This window comes from Oncorhynchus masou, chromosome 27 (genome assembly GCF_036934945.1).
Source record: "Oncorhynchus masou masou isolate Uvic2021 chromosome 27, UVic_Omas_1.1, whole genome shotgun sequence".
Lineage (NCBI taxonomy): Eukaryota > Metazoa > Chordata > Actinopteri > Salmoniformes > Salmonidae > Oncorhynchus > Oncorhynchus masou.
Genome location: NC_088238.1, coordinates 39757167 through 39783616, shown reverse-complemented (window position 1 = coordinate 39783616; position 26450 = coordinate 39757167). Strand labels below are relative to the sequence as shown.

General features: G+C 41.3%; 1 protein-coding gene and 1 non-coding gene across 3 annotated transcripts in view; both read left to right on the top strand.

The window, feature by feature from the left end:
- The first annotated feature begins 904 nt into the window (after positions 1-904).
- On the top strand, positions 905-986 carry trnas-uga (transfer RNA serine (anticodon UGA)). Its single transcript has one exon. It is a non-coding gene; the product is annotated as a tRNA-Ser (tRNA).
- A 1716-nt stretch (positions 987-2702) lies between these two features.
- The window catches only part of LOC135516126 (plasminogen activator inhibitor 1-like), a 42093-nt gene continuing 18345 nt past the window's right edge, over positions 2703-26450 (top strand). For both annotated transcript variants that reach the window (XM_064940185.1, XM_064940183.1), the window contains exon 1: positions 2703-2820. The gene's annotated coding sequence lies outside the window, so the exon portion shown is untranslated. The remainder of the gene's footprint in view (positions 2821-26450) is intronic.

The window sequence follows — 26450 nt, the reverse complement described above, 5'->3', positions numbered from 1 at the left end:
GAACTCATTCCCTCCAACCCAACCCATGTGCCAATCAATCATGCAACATTGTTCACTGTTAAACTTCACTTTTTTCAATAACTAACATCACAGCCCACACTCTGAAAGAGGAGAACACAGCAAAAATACACGAAACAACACTTATTATATTAGATTTTAGTATTTTACCAAAGATAGGAAACCTTAATATCTGAAAAAATATTAAACTGTTTGATAATACCTTGTGTTGTGTTGTCAGGGGCTTAGTTGGAGGTTCAACCAAACAGTTACATTTTCAACTTTGTGGTTCAATCACAAAATCTTCGGTTCATGTCAATCACCACAGAACATTGATGGAAATGCATAGCTCACTAGTGCCACCTAGACAAATGCACAGATGTTGCATCTGCGTGCGTGCATCCAAATATGAAGGATGAACACAACTACAATGAGTATTTCTGTAGAGAAAGCTGAAGCTTGTTTCAAGAATGATGCACAAAGTATTGCTAAAGTAGTCTATTCATATATCAAATCAAATCAAATGTATTGGTCACATGCACATGGTTAGCAGATGTTATTGCGAGTGTGGCGAAATTCTTGTGCTTTTCTAGTACCGACAGTGGAGCAATATCTAACAAGTAATATCTAACAATTCCACACCAAATATCTGATACACACAGATCTAATTAAAGGAATGGAATAACATTAGATATAGCCCTGGTTTTGTAGGCTAGTATGTGCCTCCTCACGCTGTTGATACCAATGTGTATTTATGTGCGTCGCTCTCCGTCGCAAATTATAATAATTTACTACAATCAGATACAAACAAAATCACTGAAGAAAACAGAGTCAAATCACTGTATCACATTAATGACTGGTATGTAAAGACATGATTTGAACTCACTTTCTACAATCTTGTATAGCAGCTGCGATGGCCGAGTGGTTAAGGCGTTGGACTTGAAATCCAATGGGATCTTCCCGCGCAGGTTCGAACCCTGCTCGCAGCGAATGCCGGTAACTTTTCATAAAAGTCAGTGTCATCGTGAACTTGCTGGATTTTATGACGACACTTGAAAAAACTTGTACAGTTATTACATTTTCCAGATTCCACTTGAAGAAACTTTCAAAGTTATTGACATTTTCCATATTGACTGACCTTCATGTATTAAAGTAATGCTGGACTGTCGTTTCTCTTTGCTTATTTGAGCTGTTCTTGCCATAATATGGACTTCGTCTTTAGGAACACCTTCTGTATACCACCCTTACCTTGCTACAACACAACTGATTGGCTCAAATGCATTAAGAAGGAAAGAAATTCCACAAATTAACTTTTAACAAGGCACACCTGTTATTTGAAATGCATTCTAGGTGACTACCTCATGAAGCTGGTTGAGAGAACGCCAAGAGTGTGCAAAGCTGTCATCAAGGCAAAGTGTGGCCACTGAAAAATCTCAAATATAAAATATATTTAGATTAGTTGAACACTGTTTTTGGTTACTACACGATTCCATATGTGTTATTACATAGTTTTGATGTCTTCACTATTATTCTACAATATAGAAAATAGTACAAATAAAGAAAAACCCTTGAATGGGTAGGTGTGTCCAAACTTCTGAATAATGTTTTGCATTACTCATCTCATACAGTTGAAGTCGGAAGTTTACATACACCTTAGCCAAATACATTTGAACTCAGTTTTTCGCAATTCCTGACATTTAATCCTAGTAAAAATTCCCTGTCGGTCAGTTAGGATCACCACTTTATTTTAAGAGTGTGAAATGTCCGAATAATATTGGAGAGAATGATTTATTTCAGCTTTTATTTCTTTCATCACATTCCCAGTGGGTCAGAAGATTACATATATTCAATTAGTATTTGGTTGCATTGCCTTTAAATTGTTTAACTTGGGTCAAACATTTCGGGTAGCCTTCCATAAGCTTCTCACAGTACGTTGGGTGAATTGTGGCCCATTCCTCCTGACAGAGTTGGTGTAACTGAGTCAGATTTATAGGCCTCCTTGCTCGCACATGCTTTTTCAGTTCTGCCCACACATTTTCTATAAGATTGAGGTCAGGGATTTGTGAAGGCCAGTCCAATAATTTGACTTTGGTGTCCTTAAGCAATTCTTCCACAACTTTGGAAGTATGCTTGGGGTCATTGTCTATTTGGAAGACCCATTTGCGACCAAGCTTTAACTTCCTGACTGATGTCTTGAGATTTTGCGTCAATATATCCACATAATTTTCCTCCCTCATGTTGCCATCTATTTTGTGAAGTGCACTAGTCCCTCCTGCAGAAAAGCATCCCCACAACATGATGCTGCCACCCCCGCTTCACGGTTGGGATGGTGTTCTTCAACTTGCAAGCCTCCCCCTTTTTCCCCCAAACATAACGTTGGTCATTATGGACATTTTGTTTTGTCAGACCAGAGGACATTTCTCCAAAAAGTACAATCTTTGTCCCCATGTGCAGTTGCAAACCGTAGTCGGGCTTTTTTTATGGCGGTTTTGGAGCAGTGGCTTCTTTCTTGCTGAGCGGTATAGACTTGTTTTACTGTGGCTATAGATACTTTTGTATCTGTTTCCTCCAGTATCATCACAAGGTCCTTTGCTGTTGTTCTAGGATTGACTTTTCGCACCAAAGTACATTTATCTCTAGGAGACAGATTGCGTCTCCTTCCTGAGCGGTATGACGGCTGCGTGGTCCCATGGTGTTTATACTTGCGTACTATTGTTTGTACAGATGAACGTGGTACCTTCAGGCGTTTGGAAATTGCTGAGGTCTTGGCTGATTTCTTTTGATTTTCCCATGATGTCAAGCAAAGAGGCACTGAGTTTGAAGGTAGGCTTTGAAATACATCCACAGGTACACCTCCAATTGACTCAAATGATATCAATTAGCCTTTCTGAAGCTTCTAAAGCCATGACAGCATTTTCTGGAATTTTCTAAGCTGTTTAAAGACGCAGTCAATTTACTGTATGTAAACTTCTGACCCACTGGTATTGTGATACAGTGAATTATAAGTGAAATAATCTGTCTGTAAACAATTGTTGGAAAAATTACTTGTGTCATGCACAAAGTAGATGTCCTAACCGACTTGCCAAAACTAGTTTGTTTTCAAGAAATTTGTGGAGTTTTAATGACTCCAACCTAAGTGTATGCAAACTTCCAACTTCAACTGTATGTATATACTGTATTCTATCCTATTCTACTGAATCTTAGTCTATGCTGCGCTTACATTGCTAATCCAAATATTTATATATTCTTCATTCCATTCCTTTACTTTAGATTTGTGTGTATTGTTTGTATTGTGAAACTGTTAGATATTACTTGTCAGATAATACTGCACTGTTGGTGCAAGAAACACAAGCATTTCGCTACACCTGAAATAACATCTGCTAAACACATGTGTGTGTCTAACTATCTTAGCTGGCATTCCTGCTGGCAAGATTTCTATACTTTAGAAAATAAGCAATTACTAAATGCACTGAAAAAGACTCACATCCTTTCAATCGTTTCCCCAGATTTTAGCAGAGATGCAGAGAAGTATATTTAGTTTCTTTAAAAAAACAGCCACCTGTCACCAGACAGACAGACAGACAGAGACAGACAGAGACAGACAGACAGACAGACAGACAGACAGACAGACAGACAGACAGACAGACAGCTCAAGGGGCATGCTTGGATATGCAGAAAAAAAAAAATATTTTAAATAGAATTAAGAATAATGGATATGGCTCTAAATAGCAGGAAAAAGCTTTTTCAAGCTTAATTTTTTAAAACTTCCTGACTGGGGACAGACACCACCTCCAGACCACTCCTCAGCCATCCTCACGTACTTTGTTCCCCTTCAGAGTTTCATAATGTCAAAGTGGAATGAGTCAATAAGTATTCAACCCCTTTGTTATGGCAAGCCTAAATAAGTTTAGGAGGTCAAATGTGCTTAACAAGTCACATAATCACTACCTCATCTCTGTACTCCACACATTGAATTTCAAACACAGATTCAACCACAAAGACCCGGGAGGTTTTCCAATGCTTCGCAAAGAAGGGCACCTATTGGTAGATGGGTAAAAAAAATATGATATTCAATATCCCTTTGAATATGGTGAAGTTATTAATTATACTTTGGATGGTGTATCAATATGCTCAGTCACTATATAGATACAGGCGTCCTTCCTAACTCAGTTGCTGGAGAGGAATGACACCTTTCAGGGATTTCACCAAGATGCCAACAGTGACTTTAAAACATTTACAGAATTAAATGGATATTATAGGAGAAAACTAAGGATGGGATCAACAACATTGTTGTTATTCCACAATACTAACCCAATTAACAAAGTGAAAATAAGGAAGCCTGTACAGAATAGAAATATTCCAAAACATGCATCCTGTTTGCAGACAGTCACTAAAGTAAAACTGCAAAAAATGTGGCAAAGCAATTCACTTTTTGTTCTGAATACAAAGTGTTATGTTTGGGGCAAATCCAACACATTACTGAGTACCACTCTCCATATTTCCAAGCATAGTGGTGGCTGCATCATGTTATGGGTATGCTTGTAATCATTAAGGACTGGGGAGTTTTTCAGGATAAAAAAAGAAACGGAATGGAGTTAAGCACAGGCAAAATCCTAGAGGAAAACTTGGTTCATTCTGCTTTCCACCAGACATTGGGAGATGAAGTGACCTTTTCAGCAGGACAATAACCTAAAACACAAGGCAAAATCTACACTGGCGTTGCTTACCAAGAAGACAGTGAATGTTCTCGAGCGGCCGAGTAATAGTTTTGACTTAAATCTGCTTGAAAATCTATCGCAAGACTTGAAAATGGTTGTCTAACAATGATCAACAACCAATTTGACAGAGCTTGAAGAATTTTGAAAAGAATAATGTGCAAATATTGTTTATTCCAGGTGTGCAAAGCTCTTATAGATTCACCCAGAAAGATCCACAGCTGTAATCGCTGCCAAAGGTGATTCTAACATGTATTGACTTAGGGGTGTGCATACTTATGTAAATGAGATATTTCTGTATTTCATTTCAAAGAAATTAGCAAACATTTCATCAACAAAAAAATAATTTTGTCATTATGGATTATTGTGTGTAGATGGGTGAGAGTGAAAAAAACCCAATTGAATCCATTTTGAATTCAGGCTGTAACACAACAAGGGGTATGAATACTTTCTAAAACCACTGTACTGTTTTAAACACACAAACTGTGGAAACAAATTATCAATATCACAAGACAAGCAATAGTTTAAAAAAAGCCAATCAGAATCGAGTATCTGATGCAATGATGTCAGAGCTGGTGTCTATCGTGTCAAATCAGAGAGGAAGAAGCCTCAAATCAGAGAGGAAGTGCACCATTGAGATTTGAACCTAGGATCTCCTGTTTATTAGACAGGTGCTTAAACAAACTAAGCCACGACACCTGTGCATGCCACTTTTATCATATAGATAACGTATTGTTCACTATGTAGTGCAAGGTTATCAATGTTTGTAGTTAAACAAATAGTTTGTATGAACGGACAAAGCCATTGATCACGTGACACTATTCATTCCTATGTTAAAACTCAATATCGCACTGAAGCCAAATGAAAGGGCGTCTCATGGAGAGGTAACATAAATATTGCCTATTATATTTACAATATATTCGAGTGAGTGCGCTAACAATGGAAATACAAATATGGAAGGCAGGCAGGAGGAGGCGTGATCAGGCCAATGATCTAGCCAATGAGAGGGATATGTGAACAACAGGCGTGCAACCAAGACTTCACAAAATGGGAAAAACACCAAATTGAGACTGCACGCAGAATTCTGCAAAAAATATCCTCCGTGTACAACGTAGAACACCAAATAATGCATGCAGAGCAGAATTAGGCCAATACCCACTAATTATCAAAATCCAGAAAAGAGCCGTTAAATTCTATAACCACCTAAAAGGAAGCGATTCCCAAACCTTCCATAACAAAGCCATCACCTACAGAGAGATGAACCTGGAGAAGAGTCCCCTAAGCAAGCTGGTCCTGGGGCTCTGTTCACAAACACAAACACACCCTACAGAGCCCCAGGACATCAGCACAATTAGACCCAACCAAATCATGAGAAAACTAAAAGATAATTACTTGACACATTGGAAAGAATTTACAAAAAAAAAAACAGAGAAAACTAGAATGCTATTTGGCCCTACACGGAGAGTACACAGCGGCAGAATACCTGACCACTGTGACTGACCCAAAATTAAGGAAAGCTTTGACTATGTACAGACTCAGTGAGCATAGCCCTGCTATTGAGAAAGGCCGCCGTAGGCAGACATGGCTCTCAAGAGAAGACAGGCTATGTGCTCACTGCCCACAAAATGAGGTGGAAACTGAGCTGCACTTCCTAACCTCCTGCCCAATGTATGACCATATTAGAGAGACATATTTCCCTCAGATTACACAGATCCACAAAGAATTCGAAAACAAATCCAATTTTGATAAACTCCCATATCTACTGGGTGAAATTCCACAGTGTGCCATCACAGCAGCAAGATTTGTGACCTGTTGCCACGAGAAAAGGGCAACCAGTGAAGAACAAACACCATTGTAAATACAACCCATATTTATGCTAATTTTTTTTCCCTCGTATACCTTAACCATTTGTAAATTGTTAAAACACTGTATATATATAATATGACATTTGTAATGTCTTTATTGTTTTGAAACTTCTGTATGTGTAATGTTTACTGTTAATTTTTCAATATTCACTTTATATATTATCTACCTCACTTGCTTTGGCAATGTTAACACATGTTTCCCCATGCCAATAAAGCCCCTTGAATTGAATTGAATTGATAGATAGAGGATTCCTCTTTGTATCTGTGCTATAGAAAAAAACAGTACCTTATGAAGTTAGGTCGAAACTGCCTCTCCAATATCAATCCCAGTTCACACAGGCAAAGTCATGGCGACATTGGCTAGCTAAATTCATGCTCAGAAACACATAATCTACAGACAGAAGCAGTCAGTAATAAATATCTTTGGAAATTGGGCGTCTGTCGTCCCGCGCAGAACTTTGATCAGGCGGCCTGCACATTTTTGAAAATGTTGACAAAATTTTGGCTAAATTGTTGCGTTTTTTTTCTCACAAAAGTAGTGCACTTGGCCTTTACTAGTTCTGTATTTGCAGACCTATATAGCTGTCTGTAGCGCATACTGCAAAAAACGTTTCTTCTTCAAATCAAATCAAATTGTATTTGTCACATGCGCCGAATAAACAGGTGTAGACATTACCATGAAATGCTTACTTACACGCCCTTAACTAACCAACAATGCAGTATTTAAAAAAAAAAGTAAGTCATAAAATATTGACAAAAATAAAACACAAATAAAACAAAATTCAAACAATAAAATAACATTAATGAGGCTATATCCAGGGGGTATCGGTACCGAGTCAATGTGCGGCTGAACAGGTTCGTTGACGTAATTGAGGTAATATGTACATGTAGCTGGGGTAAAGTGACTATGCATAGATAATAAACAGCAACTAGCAGCGGGTAAAAAAAGGGGGTCAGTGCAAATAGTCCGGGTAGCCATTTGATTAACTGCTTAGCAGTTTTATGGCTTAGGAGTAGAAGCTGTTTAAGGGGCCTTTCATACCGCTTGCCATGCAGTAGCAGAGAGATCAGTCTATGACTTGGGTGACTAGAGTCTTTGACAAATTTTAGGGCCTTACCCTGACACTGCCTGGTTGAGAGTATGCGTTTTAGTGTCATCTTCACAACTATCTTGGTGTGTTTGGACCATGATAGTTTGTTAGTGATGTGGACACCAAGGAACTTGAAGCGCTCGACCCGCTCCGCTTCTTCTTCTTCATTGGCTGATTGCTCCCAACTCATAGGAATCCTCACCTAGTTGACTGCCTTAAACTTCCACACCAGTAGAATTACACTTTTCGAGCTGATAGACGAAGGCCAGAGCTGACGCATAAAGTTGCACGATAATTTTAAGTCAATAAATCATGATTTTAGTCAAAGTATGATATATTTGGGCTTGAAGTGACATATCCGAACTGCCCACTATGTGGAAATTCCTGTGGAAACGGTGTATTTTTCCTATGATATGACATAGAAATTATTCTTTGCCTACGTTTGGTTGAAGTGTTGGGTTATATTTTAATGTTACCACCCACCAGTAATCGAAATAGTGGCGGCAACTTCCTCTGGGGGGGTCCTTTAAAATGGTAGAAGCCAGAGTTTTGAGGAGATGGGAAACTCCTTTGGAATCGTATTAACACCCATTGTGTACATTGCCCATACGTTGTCAATGGGCCGTGCGGTGGGTTCTGAGTGATTCTGGGACAAGGAGAGCTCTCCTTCAAGGAGTGAATGGGAGTCAATTGGGCACTAGCTCAAAAACCCAATAGTACCATACATTTTGTCAACATTAAAAATAGTTTCCTGTAATATTGTATAGCTTTAGAATCGTGACATTACAGTATGTACTTTTGAGGAAAATAGGCAGGTTTCTGGACTCATACCCTGACTTTGAGAATGGATTGCGTGACGATTAGCTTAGAAACCACATGACAACTTGAACGCAATTAGTCGACAGTCTGCTGGATGAGGCGATATATGTTCCTCCATTCATTGCCCAATGGGATTCCTATCTCCTCCTTTCTCTAATATCTCTGTGGAATCCCTCAATGGCAATATCCATTATATCCATGATATGTGCATCAACTTATATCAGTGCATTCAGATCAAATCAAACTTTATTTGTCACATGCTCCCAATACAAAAAGTGTAGACATTACTGTGAAATGCTTACTTACAAGCCCTTAACCAACAGTGCAGTACAAGAAAAGTTGAGAAAATATTTAACAAGTAGACTAAAATAAAAAGTAATAATAAAAAGTAACACAATAAGAATAATAATAATAATAACGAGGCTATAGATAGGGGCACCGGTACCGAGTCAGTGTGCAGGGGTACAGGTTCATAACAACCAAACAATTACGAAACATCTATTAGATCAAATAAGCCTCAAGTAGCAAAAAATAATAAGACCTCTCGCTTTGCTTCTTCCTCTCTGATAACAGTTAGTGCTATGCGGGATTGTTGCGACATCCTACCCTAAAACCCTAACCCTAAACATAACCTTAACCCCTACCCATATCCTAACCCTAACCTGCTAATAATGCCTGCAGTACTGCAGTCGGCCTTGAACTTTTGTGGCTTCAATGAGAGGGGGAGGGTGTTCTCTCCTGGTAAAGCCAGATCATTTAAAGGGGCAGCGCAGTCCCCTATTTTTTTGACAGTATTTCCACACAATGAGGTTGTATAATACTGGGAAATTGTGAACATTTTGATAATACACTTCTAGTGTAAAAGCTGTTTGAAAATCCGCCTGAAATTTCAAGTTATTTGGCTGGGTGTGATTTTTGGACCGCCTGGTGACATCAACAGTCAGTATAATGCTGCGTTCGTAACCAAGTGGGGATTGGAAATTTACCACATACGACCGGGGAAAAAATCTACTTGAACGCCAATCCAATTGGTAATTACTGAGCTCCCACTCCTCCCACATGCTGACCTCTGACATCACTTACTAAGGAAATGACCTTGATAACAACATTTTTTTGCAGTTAAATGCAACAACAAAACATTATTTATAAAATGCAATATATCAATATGTTTTTTGAACAATATAATGTGTTTACAAGCACGATAAATGCCCTGTCGATGTGAATGGGAATGTGTTCAGGCCTCCTTTTCCTGTAGTCCACAATCAACTCCTTTGTTTTGCTCACGTTGTGGAGAGGTTGTTGTCCTGGCAGCACACTGCCAGGTTATGACCCCCTCCCTATAGGCTTTCTGATCGTTGTCGATGATCAGGCCTACCACTGTTGTGTTGTCAGCAAAATGAATGATGGTGTTGGAGTGGTGCTTGGCCACACCGTCATGGGTGAACAGGGAGCACAGGAGGGGACTAAGCACACACCCCTGAGGGGCCCAGTGTTGAGGATCAGCATGGCAGATGTGTTGTTGCCAACCCTTACCACCTGGTGGCGGCCTGTCAGGAAGTCCAGGATCCAGTTGCAGAGGGAGGTGTTTAGTCCCAGGGTCCTTCTCTTAGTGATTAACTTTGAGTGCACTATGTTGTTGAATGCTGAGCTCTAGTCAATAAACAGCATTCTCACATAGGTGTTCCTTTTGTCCAGGTGAGAAAGGGCAGCGTCGAGAGCAATCGAGATTGCGTCATCTGTGGATCCGTTGGGGCGGTATACAAATTGGAATGGATCTAGGGTTTCCGGGAGGATGGTGTTGATGTGAGCCATGACCGGCTTTTCAAAGCATTTCATTGCTACAGACGTGAGTGCTATGGGTCGATAGTCATTTAGGCAGGTTACCTTGACATTCTTGGGCACGTAGACTATGGTGGTCTGCTTGAAACATGTAGGTATTACAGGAATGCACTGATATAAGGGAATATTGGCAACTTTGAAAAAAAAATATTGTTGTTGCCAAATAGATAGAGGACTCATCATGGGTATAGCCCATTTTAGCATGGACATTGGCATTGAGGGCTTCGACCATTTTAAAGTAGTCAACTGGGTGGGGATTCCTATGAGTTGGGAACAATCAGCCAACGAATAACATATAGATAAGATTTATCACCCAGTTTCATGTAATATCACTTTTGTTCCAGATGGGGGCAATGTAGTCAAATAAATTTTCCAACCTTGTGGTACTGCTGTGGTGGGATTCAACTATTGTCTCTCTCTCGTTCTCTCTCTCACCCCCCCTCCCAACCCAACCCAACACACACACACACACACACACACACACACACACACACACACACACACACACACACACACACACACACACACACCCTGAAATCGATTTGAAGACCACCAACCATGCCTGATGCAACGGTGTGGCCGTTAATCAGTTATTTCCCAATAAGAAACTCTCTCTTACTTTCCCCTGGAGGTCTCTTACTAATCCAGATCAGAGACCACAAGCCTAACCCCAACTTCCCCTTGCCTAACTCTACCCACTAACTCTCACTGTAGACTACTGCAGCAAGAGTCATTCAGGAATTTCCACTTTGTTCATACTTATAACATTTAGCAGACACTTTAACCCAGATGATGATGATGATCATCATCATCACCTTCATACACCTTATCACCAGTTATGACTGTTTCAGTATTCACAGGGGTGGCAAGGTAGCCTAGTGGTTAGAGCATTGGACTCATCAACCGGAAGGTTGCAAGTTCAAACCCCCAAATCTGTCGTTCTGCCCCTGAACAGGCAGTTAACCCACTTTTCCTAGGCAGTTATTGAAAATAAGAATTTGTTCTTAACTGACTTGCCTAGTTAAATAAAGGTAACATTTTTATTATTTTTTTGTTTTGTATTTTGTCGTGTTCACGTTTATTGTTCTTATTAAATATGTTGAACACTAACCACGCTGCATTTTGGTCCTCCTCTCCTTCAGCGGAAGAAAACCGTTACAACTTTCCATATAAAATAACAGTAATACTATTGGCTTTGGGCATTCTTTAGAATAATTATATTCTGTACATACTTTTCTTCCTATGTCAGGACATGCATCTCTAATTTGTCGTGTGCATGATGCTCTTCTCATTTCCTGTGTTCGTCGTCATTATGACCCCAGAATGCCAAAGATATCATGACACATGTGTCTATGACTATGCTTCTGTGTGTGTGTGTGTGTGTGTGTGTGTGTGTGTGTGTGTGTGTGTGTGTGTGTGTGTGTGTGTGTGTGTGTGTGTGTGTGTGTGTGTGTCATAGATATACAATGCTATTTGGCATACCCCCCGGTTTTCTCTTGGGCTATGTATAGACGATATGAGTCAGAAAATAAAAGAATTAGACCCTGGGAACAATTATTCATCGAACGTGTAGCCATGGATAAGGCATTAATCGTCACGCAGACTCGTTCTACCTGAATGACCCTTGGCCGATTTCCACTTGTCGTGGAAATTTCCTCTATTTTACCAAATCATGAGAGCAAACCACACACAAGTCAGAGTTAGTTATCACAAAGTCCATCTTTAATTATATGAGCTCTATCACAACCCTGTGACTCTCAGATCAATTTAGTGTCTATCAATGAATTCTCTGAGAGTCCCTCACACATTGTTACTGAGATCCTTTATAGCAAAGATACACATATCCAGACAGCATAGAAATAATTTATCGTTCAGCTTTGTCTCCTAAACTATGTTATTTTCTCAAACTCAGAACCATAAACCAATCCTCCATATCAACAGGCATATATCAAATCCATCCTATCTTGACAAGATCACAGAGACACACTGACTGGCACACAGACATTGTGGAGCCAAGAGATACACGCTTGACCTCTCCCCTCTCTCCGGCCCAAACAACTTAGTCTTGACATAGAACAGATACTGCAACCCTGCCACAGTATTATACAAAAATAACATTCTGATGAGAAGTAACTTACAAACAGAGCGCTAAGAACCTTGGCGTGATCCTGGACAACACCCTGTCGTTCTCAACCAACATCATGGCGGTGGCCCGTTCCTGTAGGTTCATGCTCTACAACATCCGCAGAGTACGACCCTGCCTCACACAGGAAGCGGCGCAGGTCCTAATCCAGGCACTTGTCATCTCCCGTCTGGATTACTGCAACTCGCTGTTGGCTGGGCTCCCTGCCTGTGCCATTAAACCCCTACAACTCATCCAGAACGCCGCAGCCCGTCTGGTGTTCAACCTTCCCAAGTTCTCTCACGTCACCCCGCTCCTCCGCTCTCTCCACTGGCTTCCAGTTGAAGCTCGCATCCGCTACAAGACAATGGTGCTTGCCTACGGAGCTGTGAGGGGAACGGCACCGCAGTACCTCCAGGCTCTGATCAGGCCCTACACCCAAACAAGGGCACTGCGTTCATCCACCTCTGGCCTGCTCGCCTCCCTACCACTGAGGAAGTACAGTTCCCGCTCAGCCCAGTCAAAACTGTTCGCTGCTCTGGCCCCCAATGGTGGAACAAACTCCCTCACGACGCCAGGACAGCAGAGTCAATCACCACCTTCCGGAGACACCTGAAACCCCACCTCTTCAAGGAATACCTAGGATAGGATAAGTAATCCTTCTCACCCCCCCTTAAATGATTTAGATGCACTATTGTAAAGTGGCTGTTCCACTGGATGTCAGAAGGTGAATTCACCAATTTGTAAGTCGCTCTGGATAAGAGCGTCTGCTAAATGACTTAAATTTAATGTAAATGTAAACATATGATGAATATAAAAGATCTTACCTATGTTACCAACCAATTCTGATTATTCCCCAACACACTACAGCAAAAATCTATTTTTCATTTAATTTTATTTTCTCTCTCTCTCTCTCTCTCTCTCTCTCTCTCTCTCTCTCTCTCTCTCTCTCTCTCTCTCTCTCTGTTTGTCCCTTTCTCTTACTCTCTCCTCACTCCTTTCTCTCTTTTACAAAAATACCTAGCCATAGATTTCTACTAGCTCTACGACTCTTATGTGTCAGCCTCCTAATATGTCCCTGTAGATGTCTTTACCATTCACTACTACAGGCTCCCCAGCTGTTCAAATGAAATCTAACTTACAAAGTGACCACTACAACTGTACCCTATGGGGACATGTTTTACTTGCTACTGTGACCGACAGTTAAAGTCGGAAGATTACAAACATGTAGGTTGGAGTCATTAAAACTCGTTTTTCAACCACTCCACACATTTCTTGTTAACAAACTATAGTTTTGACAAGTCAGTCAGGACATCTACTTTGTGAATGACACAAGTAATATTTCCAACAATTGTTTACAGACCGATTATTTCACTTATAATTTAATGTATCACAATTCCAGTAGGTCAGAAGTTTACATACACTAAGTTGACTGTGCCTTTAAACAGCTTGGAACATTCCAGAAGATGAAGTCATGGCTTTAGAGGCTTCTGATAGGCTAATTGACATAGTTTGAGTCAATTGGAGGTGTACCTGGGGATGTATTTCAAGGCCTACCTTCAAACTCAGTGCATCTTTGCTTGACATTATGGGAAAATCTAAAGAAGGCCTCATAAAAAAATTGTAGACCTCCACAAGTCTGGTTCATCCTTGGGAGAAATGTCCAAATGCCTGAAGGTAACACATTAATCTGTACAAACAATAGTATGCAAGTATAAACACCATGGGACCACGCAGCCGCCATACCGCTCAGGAAGGAGATGCGTTCTGTTTCCAAGAGATGAACGTACTTTGGTGTGAAAAGTGCAAATCAATCCCAGAACAACAGCAAGGACCTTGTGAAGATGCTGGAGGAAACAGGTACAAAAGTATCTATATACACAGTAAAACAAGTCCTATATCAACATAACCTGAAAGGCCAATCAGCAAGGAAGAAGCCACCGCTCCAAAACCTCCATAAAAAAGCCTGACTACAGTTTGCAACTGCACATGGGGACAAAGATCGTACTTTTTGGAGAAATGTCCTCTGGTCTGATGAAACAAAAATATAACTGTTTGGCCATAATGACCATTGTTATGTTTGGAGGAAAAAGGGGGAGGCTTGCAAGCCGAAGAACACCATCCCAACTGTGATGCACCTTGGTGGCAGCATCATGTTGTGGGGGTGCTTTGCTGCAGGGGGGACTGGTGCACTTCACAAAATAGATTGCATCATGAGGAAGGAAAATTGTGTGGTATATTGAAGCAACGTCTCAAGACATCAGTCAGGAAGTTAAACCTTCGCAAATGGGTCTTCCAAAAGGACAGTAACCACAAGCATACTTCCAAAATTGTGGCAAAATGGCTTACGGACGACAACGGTCAAGGTATTGGAGTGTCCATCACAAGGCCCAGACCTCAATCCCATAGAAAATGTGTGGCCAGAACTGAAAAAGCATGTGCGAGCATGGAGGCCTACAAACCTGACTCAGTTACACCAGCTCTGTCAGGAGGAATGGGCCAAAATTCACCCAACTTATTGTGGAAAGCTTATGGAAGGCTACCCAAAACATTTGACCCAAGTTAAACAATTTAAAGGCAATGCTACCAAATACAAATTGAGGGTATGTAAACTTCTGACCCACTGGGAATGTGATAAAAGAAATAAAAGCTGAAATAAATCATTCTCTGCACTATTAATCTGACATTTCACATTCTTTAAAAAAAGTGATGATCCTAACTGACCTTAGACAGGGTATTTTTACTAGGATTAAATGTCAGGAATTGTGAAAAACTGAGTTTAAATGTATTTTGCTAAGGTGTATGTAAATTTCCGACTTCAACTGTATCTTAGACATTTGATATCTTGTATTTACTAGAAATGTTGCTTGAAAAATGAATATAAAGGGGCCTCCCGGGTGGCGCAGTGGTCTAAGGCTCTGCCACCAGAGACTCTGGGTTCAAGCCCAGGCTCTGCCACAGCCGGCTGGGACCGGGAGGTCCATGGGGCGACACACAATTGGCCTAGAGTCGTCTGGGTTAGGGAGGGCTTGGCCAGTAGGGATATTCTTGTCTCATCGCACACCAGCAACTCCTGTGGCACGCTGACCAGGTCGCTAGGTTCACAGTGTTTCCTCCGATACATTGGTGCGGCTGGCTTCCGGGTTGGGTGTGCTCTGTGTTAAGAAGCAGTGCAGCTTGGTTGGTTTGTGTTTCAGAATGACGCATGACTCTCGACATTCGTCTCTCCCGAGCCCATATAGGAGTTGTAGCGATGAGACAAGACAGTAACTATTGGATGCTATGAAATTGGGGGTAAAAAGAAATATGATTATGCTTATTTGGACAAATATTTTGGGTATCTCAGATTGTTCTGGCAACTCTCAACTCTTCCTCTCTTTTTACATTTATTGAAAAAAATTGTTGTTGAGAAAATCTTGATGAAATTTGCAATTTTAGGCCCTTTTTAGACCTATACATACCTCCTGTAAGACCGTATAATCAGTGAACTGTACATGATACAGACAACATGTTAGTGTCATTGTACTGCTTATACTGTAGTGTTCTCTCAAATATGGAGTATGTCTAGATTCTGAAATACAAATGTTCATGTTCATTTATTCAACATAAAAAATATATATAAATATGATCTCAAAACAACCCTTTTTGATTTATTGACATTTTATTTGTAACAATATAATCTTCAAACACGGCAAATGTCCAGAATGGGCTCTATGGTACTTTTAATAATATGACCCATAGGTCATCAATAACAAATCACAGCCCTCCTTTAGGATTGCACATTCAGCAAGTCACCAGCAGAGGAAGTTCCCTTTGAATCCATTTTCCCATTCACTGTGTTGGTGGTGCTCATAAAATGTATCACACATCAGAATTAGCAGGGAGCCCACTCTGTCAATGTGATGTGCTTATAGAGTAAGTTGTTCAAAACAGTGTCTTACAATGAACAAAATCCAAAAGGGTAGTTGAGATATTAATATTTTGAATGTTGAATACATTTATGTCAACATTTTTATTTCAGAATCTAGACATTCTGTATTTTAGAGCACATGGAGTATAATGACACCAAGATGTTGTCTGTGTCATACACGGTTCACCGGTATAAAAAAAGGTCAAATGTCCACATTCATCCTGATTTTCAAAAATGTTTTTGTGATACAAATAAAAAATGCAAAAAAGTTTCGAGTGAGAATTGCCAGAACAATCTGAGATACCAAAAATATTTTTGCTCCCGCTGGCGTGGAATTGCACTTTACAAGTTCCATCTTACAGTAAGTCTGACATATATGTCTCTCTCTCTCTCTCTCTCTCTCTCTCTCTGACAAAATACCATATTCAGAAGATTTAAGGTTTTGAACTATATTGCATTTCCTGAAAATGTTGGCTTGAAATGTTGCATCCATTTTCTCAGTGTGGACACCATCACACTCCACTTGTCCTCATATGCAACAATGACAGACCATTAACAATAAGAGAGACTATTCACGCGTTCATGGGATGCGTCCCAACTGGCACCCTATTAACTACATATTGCACTACTTTTATTCAAGACATATTGCACCATTGCCAGTTGGGACACAGACATCTCGGTCTGCTGTGTTAATGTCCATTAAGATAAAATGCCAAGCAGGATTTCACTTTGTGACCCCAATCATACCTTGCTTTGGGAGGGAGCCAAAGCAACATGTGTGAGTGTGTGTGAGGGAGAGAGGCCTCAGAGAAAAAACCCACAATCCTATTACTTTATTCTTATATGGTTGCAGAACCAATGATTCTGCAAGTGCAAGGTTTCTTTAAAGATATGAATGCACAATGCAATGTTTTGAACATTGGACAGCCTGTGTTACAAGTGATGACCGTTTTGAGTTTTGTGTCTAGAGTTTTGAAAAATTACCACAAGGTTCTGAAATTAGTGCCAAAGGGATTGTAAAAAACTGTATCCTCACTCTAACATGTTTATTATATTCTACTGAACCATTTACTTTACGTTCGTATTCTTATCTTTTGTTATTTCTTATTGCTATTGCATTGTCGAGAAGGAACCTGCAAGTAATTTCTGCATTTGGTTGGACGGTGTATAGCATGTGTATCCCGTACATACAACTAATAAAACTTGAAACACACACACACACACACACACACACACACACACACACACACACACACACACGATTTAGAAAAGCCTACAATTTACACTTTAATCAAGACTGTTACATTATCCCAGCTCCGTGTAGCAAAACATATTTATCATGTCCACTTTCTTAACTCACAAAAGAATGTCATACTGTCCAACCCTGATGTGAAATTATGCATTTTATCAAAAATGGGCTCTGGCAATCCATTTACAAGCTTTACAAAGACAGAGAGGGGGAGGGCTGAGGTAGATGGAGAAAGAGAGAATAAAGAGTGGGAGAGAGGGGGGATAGGGAGAGAAATTGAAAGAGAGTGAGAAAATCACCAAGTAATTGCACCTGGTGTGAGTCATTGCAGGTGTTTTAAAGAGCTCTTTCCATTTAAGTCTTGACGCAACCATATGAATGGGCAGTATGTCGTGACACACACACACACACACACACACACACACACACACACACACACACACACACACACACACACACACACACACACACACACACACACACACACACACACACGCTACACACAGAGTCATGCTACACACCCATCACAACTGCTGCTACCAGACTTTTACTATGATTTCACAATACTGCACAATTTAAACCCTTGCCCTCCAATCCCCCAAACACACACACACACACACACACACACACACACACACACACACACACACACACACACACACACACACACACACACACACACACACACACACAAACAGGATTTAGAAAAGCCTACAATTTTCACCCTTATCAAGACTGTTACACTTCCCCAGCTCCATGTAGCAAAACAGATTTCCATGTCCACTTTCTTAAACATAGGCAGTAGTACACTAAACCTAAATACACTGAAGTGGTGAACCAATCCAAACGCATGATGTGTAACTAAGAGCAGTGCTTTACATAATCAAGTGGAAGGAAAGCTGCATTTAGCAGACCATAGTTACACACACACACACACACGCGTGCGTGCCCACACACACACACGCGTGCGTGCACACACACACACACACACACACACACAGTTATCACTACTGTACACACAGCCCGAACACTCACTTGATTATGCAACAGACAGAGAAGGAGTTAGGGAGTGGAAGAGAGAGGGTAGGTAAAGAACACACAGTCATGTGTTTATTACTGACTCAGAGAAGAGCTGATGTACTAGGGCTTTCAGAAATAGAGAAGGAAATATAGAGAGATGGGGAGAGAGACAGAGAGACAGGACAGAGAAAAGGGAGAGAGATATAGAAATGGCAAGAATGGAGAGAAGGAAAGAGAGAAAGAAACAGCAATAGGCAGGGAACGACAGAGAGAGAGAGAGAGAGAGAGAGAGAGAGAGAGAGAGAGATGCTAGGCGACACATTGAGCCAGAGAGTGATAGAGGAGAGAAAGAGCATTATAGAGAGAAATACCCAGTAAGAAATAGTAAGAAAGAGAAATAAGAGATAGAGAGGAAGAGAGATATTGAGAGGATAGAGAACCACAGAGTCTGAGAGCCTCCAGTGAGAGAGAGAAAGTGAGTGAGCGAAAGAGAGATCAACAGTGAGGTCTCCAGTGAGAGTTTGAGTCAGGCTGAGGGACTCTGTGGCTAAAGGTCTCAGGACTCACAAGGATACTAAGTGACTCCCTGTCCCTGTTCTGACACACACCCCAAACCAACCCGCTCTGAATCATGGGCACGCATGCACGCACGCACGCGCGCACACACACGCACACGCACGCACACACACACACACACACACACACACACACACACACACTGAATCATGGGCCCTAGTTAACGTCATCCTCGGGGAGCACCCAAAGGAGAGAGGGGAGAGATGGGAAAAACTGATGCAGCACTCTAGTGTGAACGAGCAATTGAAGTCTCCTCTCTTCTAAAACCACAGCCTCTGGGCAATTCCATGCCAGTGTAGGCCAAAATTATTTTTTGTTTCTCAGGTTGCTCTGGCAATTCTCGCATAAAAACGTATTTTCTATCACGAACCATTTTTGAGAAAATCATGATGATGGTGGAAATTTGAGGCCCTTTTTAGCCCTATACATGCCTCCTGTAAGACCTTATGATCTGTGAAAAAACATGATACAGACAACATCTTGGTTTCATTATACTCCTTATAGTGCTGTCACGCCCTGACCTTAGAGAGACGTTTTATTTCTCTGTTTGGTTAGGTCAGGGTGTGATTTGGGGTGGGCATTCTATGTTGTGTATTTCTCTGTTGGCATGATATGGTTCACAATCAGAGACAGCTGTTTATCGTTGTCTCTGATTGGGGATCATATTTAGGCAGCCATTTTTCCCACTTTCTGGTGTTGGATCTTGTCTACATTTAGTTGCCTGAGTGCACAACAGTAGCGTCACTTTTCGTTTGGTTGTTGTTTTTGTTCAGTGAGTTTCGGTTTATTAAAATTATGTGGAACTCTACTCACGCTGCGCCTTGGTCTCATCATTACGACGAACATGATAACTGCTCTCTAAAATATGATGTATGTCCCGATTCTGAAATACAATTTTCACATTAATTTACTCAAAATGAAACATATGAATATAAATTTTTTTTAATGTACCCTTTTTGATTTTGTTCATTTTATAACATTGTTTGGAACAATATACTCTACAAGTGTGTCACATTTCCAGAGTGGGCTCTCTGGTCATTTGTAAAATATTATACATTTAAGGAGAACCACCAACACAGTGAATGGGAAAATGGATTCAAAGGGAACTCCTTCTGCTGGTGATTTGCTGAATGTGCAATCCTAAAGGAGTGCTGTGATTGGTTAATGAACAATAATGTCAATTTCTATGTGTGAAATTAGTCATATCATGAAAAGTACCAGAGAGCCCACTCTGGAAATTTGACATGTTTGAAGAACATATTGTTACAAATATAAAATGTAAAAATATAGCTAAATCAAAAAGGTTAATTTTGCGATCATATATATATTTTTAATGTTGAATAAATTTATGACGATTTTGTATTTCAGAATCTAGAAATACTCCATATTTGTGAGAACAAAGGAGTATAATGACACCAAGATGTTGTCTGTATCATGTACGGTTCACAGATCATAGAGACTCATATGAGGCATGTATAGGTCTAAAAAGGGCCTAATATGGCCACTTTCATGATTTTCAAAAAAATGATTAGTGATACCAATGTAAAAAAGCCTGTCAAACCCTTCATTCCAATGACGTTACTATGTGAGAATTACCACAAATATTTCCGGGCTACGCTGGCGTGGAATCACCACTGTCTGTATCACCACACACTTTTTCTGACTGGTCTAATAGAAAAAGTATGCTCTGTCACATCAGTTTATTGCAGTGGGTTTGGTGGATTTCTTCTTGTAAGTTTCTGTCATGTGCTTACTGAAACTGGTATGGAATAGGAGTTTTGGGATCAAGTTGTAGCAGCAAGTAAAACAAGTGAGAGGAAACATTTCAACGGGCCCGACCGTTTGCAAAGAGGCGCGAGAAATTAGTCACCGGGATGTATGATGGTGTTTTTAGGAATGGGTTGCCTATGGGTTGGAAAGGGGGTTAGGGTTTATCAGTCAGGGCTGATAGATAGGCAGGCAAAGAGACAGACCAATGTTTAAGAGGATAATTGTTTTCACAGCCCATATTACTGGCAGGTAGCCTTCCAGTCTCAAACATGATGTTTAATTTGGCTGCTTGCCATTGGATGCTTTGGTTAAGTCAAAAGATAATGGAATGCTGCGAGGGGACTTTGTTTGGATGATGTTTGTGTTTTTGTCTGCCAGTGTTCAGAAAAGTCTTTGTATTGGTAGGGGCAGACTGTTGTTTTCCTACAGACATACCATACAGTGACCTATACTGGGATATGCTTAACACCCATCTAACCTAGATGCCCTCAATCTCACACAAATTATCACGGAACCTACCAAGTACAACCCCAAATCCGTAAACATGGGCATCCTCATAGATATCATCCGGACCAACTTGCCCTCTAAATACACCTCTGCTGTTTTCAACCAGGATCTCAGCGATCACTGCCTCATTGCCTCCGTCTGTTATGGGTCCGCGGTCAAACGACCACCCCTCATCACTGTCAAACGCTCCCTAAAGCACTTCTGCGAGCAGGCCTTTCTAACCGACCTGGCCCGGGTATCCTGGAAGGATATTGACCTTATCCCATCAGTAGAGGATGCCTGGTTGTTCTTCAAAAGTGCCTTCCTCTCCATCTTAAATAAACTCGCTCCTTTTAAAAAATTCAGAACTAAGAACAGATATAGCCCTTAGTTCACTCCAGACTTGACTGCCCTTGACCAGCACAAAACATCCTGTAACTTTGAATAGTCCCCGCGATATGCAACTTTTCAGGGAAGTCAGGAACCAATATACACAGTCAGTTAGGAAAGCAAAGGCTAGCTTTTTCAAACAGAAATTTGCATCCTACAAGCACTAATTCCAAAAGGTTTTGGGACACTGTAAAGTCCATGGAGAACAAGAGTACCCCCTCTCAGCTGCCCACTGCACTGAGGCTAGGAAACACTGTCACCACAAATAAATCCACGATCACCGAGAATTTCAATAAGCATTTCTCTACGGCTGGTCACGCTTTCCACCTGGCCGCCCAAACCCCCTGCAAACAGATCTGCACCCCCTGCAGCATCTGGTCCTACCCCCCCACTTCTCCTTCACCCAAATCCAGACAGCTGATGTCCTGAAAGAGCTACAGAATCTGGATCCCTACAAATCAGCTTGACAATCTGGACCGTCTCTTCCTAAAATTATCCACCGCCATTGTCACAACCCCTATTACTAGTTTGTTCAACCACTCTTTCATATCGTCTGAAATTCCTAAAGATTGGAAAGCAGCCGAGGTTATCCCCCTCTTCAAAGAGGTTACAGACCTATATCCATCGTGCCAGGCCTTTCTAAAGTCTTCGAAAGCCAAGTGAACAAACAGATCACCGACCAGCTCGAATCCCACCGTACTGTCTCCGCTATGCAGTCCGGTTTCCGAGCTGGTCACGGGTGTACCTCAGCCACGCTCAAGGTCCTAAACTATATCACAACCACCATCGATAAAAAACAGTACTGTGCATCTTCATCGACCTGGCCAAGACTTTCGACTCTGTCAATCACAGTATTCTTATTGACAGACTCCAGAGCCTTGGATTCTCTAATGACTGCCTCGCCTGGTTCACTAACTACTTCTCAGATAGAGTTCACTGTGTCAAATCGGATGGCCTGTTGTCCGGAACTCTGGCAGTCACTATGGGGGTGCCACAGGGTTCAATTCTCTGGCCGACTCTTTTCTCTGTATATATCAATCTTGCTGCGGTTGATTCTTTGATCCAACTCTACGCCGACAACACCATTCTGTGTACCTCTGGCCCTTCTTTGGACACTGTATTAACAAACCTCCAAACAAGCTTCAATGCCATACAACACTCCTTCCGTGGCCTCCAATTGCTCTTAAACGCTAGTAAAACTAAATGCATGCTGTCACGACCTCCGCCGAAGTCGGCTCCTCTCCTTGTTAGGGCGGCGTTCGGTGATCAACGTCACCGGCTTTCTAGCCATAGCCGCTCCATTTTTCATTGTTCCATTTGTTTTGTCTTGTTCCCTGCACACCCGGTTTTCATTCCCTAATCACACTGCATGTATTTACATTTACATTTACATTTAAGTCATTTAGCAGACGCTCTTATCCAGAGCGACTTACAAATTGGTGAATTCACCTTCTGACATATTTATTCCTCTGTTCCCCTCCATGTCTTTGTGTGAAATTGTTTGTTGTTATGTGGTTATTGTGACGCGACAGGCTATAGTTCCATGTTCCGTGTTTGTGCACGTTGTATGTTTATTTGGTACATTAGCTTTGGTGAGTGATTTTTCGCGCTTTGCACTTTTGCCTTTTTGCTGGAGGTTTTGACGCCGTCTGCATCCGTCTGTTTGTCGGCGGATAATTTTAGGAAGAGACCGTTTGTCAATAAAGTGTGCGCCTGTTCACAACTCACTGCTCTCCTGCACCTGACTTCGCCACCAGTACACACACCCATGACACATGCTCTTCAACCGATTGCTTCCCGCATCCACCCGCCTAGCATCACTACTCTGGACGGTTCGGACTTAGAATACGTGGACAACTATAAATACCTAAATGCCTGGTTAGACCATAAACTCTCCTTCCAGACTTCTATTAAGCATCTCCAATCCAAAATTAAATCTAGAATCGGCTTCCTATTTCTCAACAAAGCCTCTCACTCATGCTGCTAAACATACCCTCGTAAAACTGACTATCCTGCTGATCCTTGACTTCGGCGAGGTCATTTAAAAATAGCTTCCAACACTCTTCTCAGCAAATTGGATGCAGTCTATCACAGTGCCATGTGTTTTGTCACCAAAGCCCCATATACTACCCACAATTGCAACCTGTATGCTCTCGTTGGCTGGTCCTCCCTACATATTCGCCGCCAAACCCACTGGCTCCAGGTCATCTATAAGTCTTTGCTAGATAAAGTTCTGACTCAACATCCACCTGTAACACGCGCTCCAGCAGGTATATCTCACAAGTCACCCCCAAAGCCAATTGCTCCTTTTGCTGCCTTTCCTTCCATTTCTCTGCTGCCAATGACTGGAACGAATTGCAAAAATCACTAAAGTTGGAGACTTATATCTCCCTCACTAACTTCAAGCATCGGCTGTCAGAGCAGCTTACCGATTGCTGCAGCTGTACACAGCCCATCTGTAAATAGCCCATCCAACCTACTACCTCATCCCCATATTTGTTTTTTTGTTTTTTCTGCTCTTTTGCACACCAGTATTTCTACTTGCACATCCTTATCTACACACCTATCACTCCAGTGTTAATTGCTAAATTGTAATTACTTCAGCACTATGGCCTATTTCTTGCCTTACCTCCTTACTTAATTTGCACACACTGTATACAGATTTTCTATTGTGTAATTGACTGTACGTTTGTTTATCCCATGTGTAACTCTGTGTTGTTGTTTTTGTCGCACTGCTTTGCTTTATCTTGGCCACGTCCCAGTTGAAAATGTGTTCTCAACTGGCCTACCTGGTTAAATAAAGGTGAGAAAAAAATCTATACAGACATGCGATTCGCCAAACCTGTCACACCCTGATCTGTTTCACCTGTCTTGTGCTTGTCTCCAACCACCTCCAGGTGGGTGGAGATATTTTCCTATTATCCCCTGTGCATTTATACCTGTGTTTTCTGTTGTCTGTTGCCAGTTCGTCTTGTCTCGTCAAGCCTACCAGCGTGTTTTTCCCGTATTCCTGTTTCTCTCTAGCCCTTGTTTTTCAAGTTTTGCCAGTTTTACCTACTCTCCCTGCCCTGACCCTGAGCCTACCTGCCGTTCTGTACTTGTCTGACACTGCCCTGAATTACTGACCTCTGCCTGCCCTGACCCTGAGCCTGCCTGCCGTTCTGTACCTTTCTGATTCTGACCTGGATTACCGACCTCTGCCTGCCCTTGACCTGTCGTTTGCCTGCCCCCTGTTTTGTTAATAAACATCTGTGATTCGAATTGTCTTATCCTGAGGTCTGATAAAACCCTTATCTAAGGGCTGACAGATGAGAGGGGTGGTACGGACAAAAAACACACGGAAAGATGCATATACACACAAGTTTGGGGTGACATACAAACACACACACACTGTGACTCAGCAGTTCAATGGGTCGTGCAATGCCAGAGGGACAATGACACACCTGCCGCACCCACAAAACACACTACTGGGTCAGAGAGAGAGGGGAGTGAGAGAGGCAGAGAGAGAGAGAGAGCGGATTTGAAGAGAAATCCAAGGAGATAAGGATATGAATGAGGTTATAAGTTAGTACATATTTTAAAAACTGTTGAGGTTTTCACTCAGTCGGACAACTCTGAGGCACACAGCGGTCCTTTTAATTTGAGTTCTTCACTAGACTATTACTTTCATTTCGCAAGAGTCTCTCGGTTTTGCTGGGGAAAAACATTTGCTCTGTGTACTAGAAATATCAGGAGACCATCCTGATGTTAGTGTGCTATATGACCTCAGCCATTATCACCATGGCTGCTGTAGGTCAATTCACCTCAGTCGATCTCACAAGCACATAGCCTATTAGCTATTCAATTGCAACGTTGTAGGCTACCCCTGAAAGGGGGGGATACGAGAAATGATTCAGACCGAATGGAACATCAGCCACGAAACAAAAACATATGACATTTTTAGAACTGTATTGTTTGCATTTTGATTGCAAACAGATATTGAAACATATCTTGAAACATTGCCTTTTGTCCAGCATCTCGCAAACATGCCGTCAGCAGCGCGTCTAGACTAGTTGCCGACTGTGAGCTGGGGTAGTTAGACCTGGGGTAGTTAGTTTCATGTCGAGATGGAGGAGTTAGTCGTTTGAGAGAGTGGTGAATGTGCTGCTAAAATGGAAAATCCAGGGAGGCAAATCCGGGGGACGCAGGCGAACATAATGAACAAACCACTGTTCATTATTCCACTCCTTTGCAAAGAGGCAGGCGTTATTAGAACTCAGTCAGATCAAGAATATAAGCATTCTGAGCTTTGATCAAAGCTGGGAGCATTATTTAGATGTTGACCATTAACAGTTTTTTCTTTATTGTATACGTATATACACTAACGTTCAAAAGTTTGGGGTCAGATAGTAATTTCCTTGTTTTTGAAAGAAAAGCTAATTTTGTTGTCCATTAAAATAACATAAAATAGATGACATTTCTAAGTGAACCCAAACTTTTGAAAGGTGGTGTACAGCACCAGTCAAAGGTTTGGACACACTTACTCATTCAAGGGTTTTTCTTTGTGTTTACTATTTTCTACATTGTAGAATAATAGTGAAGACGTCAAAACTATGAAATAA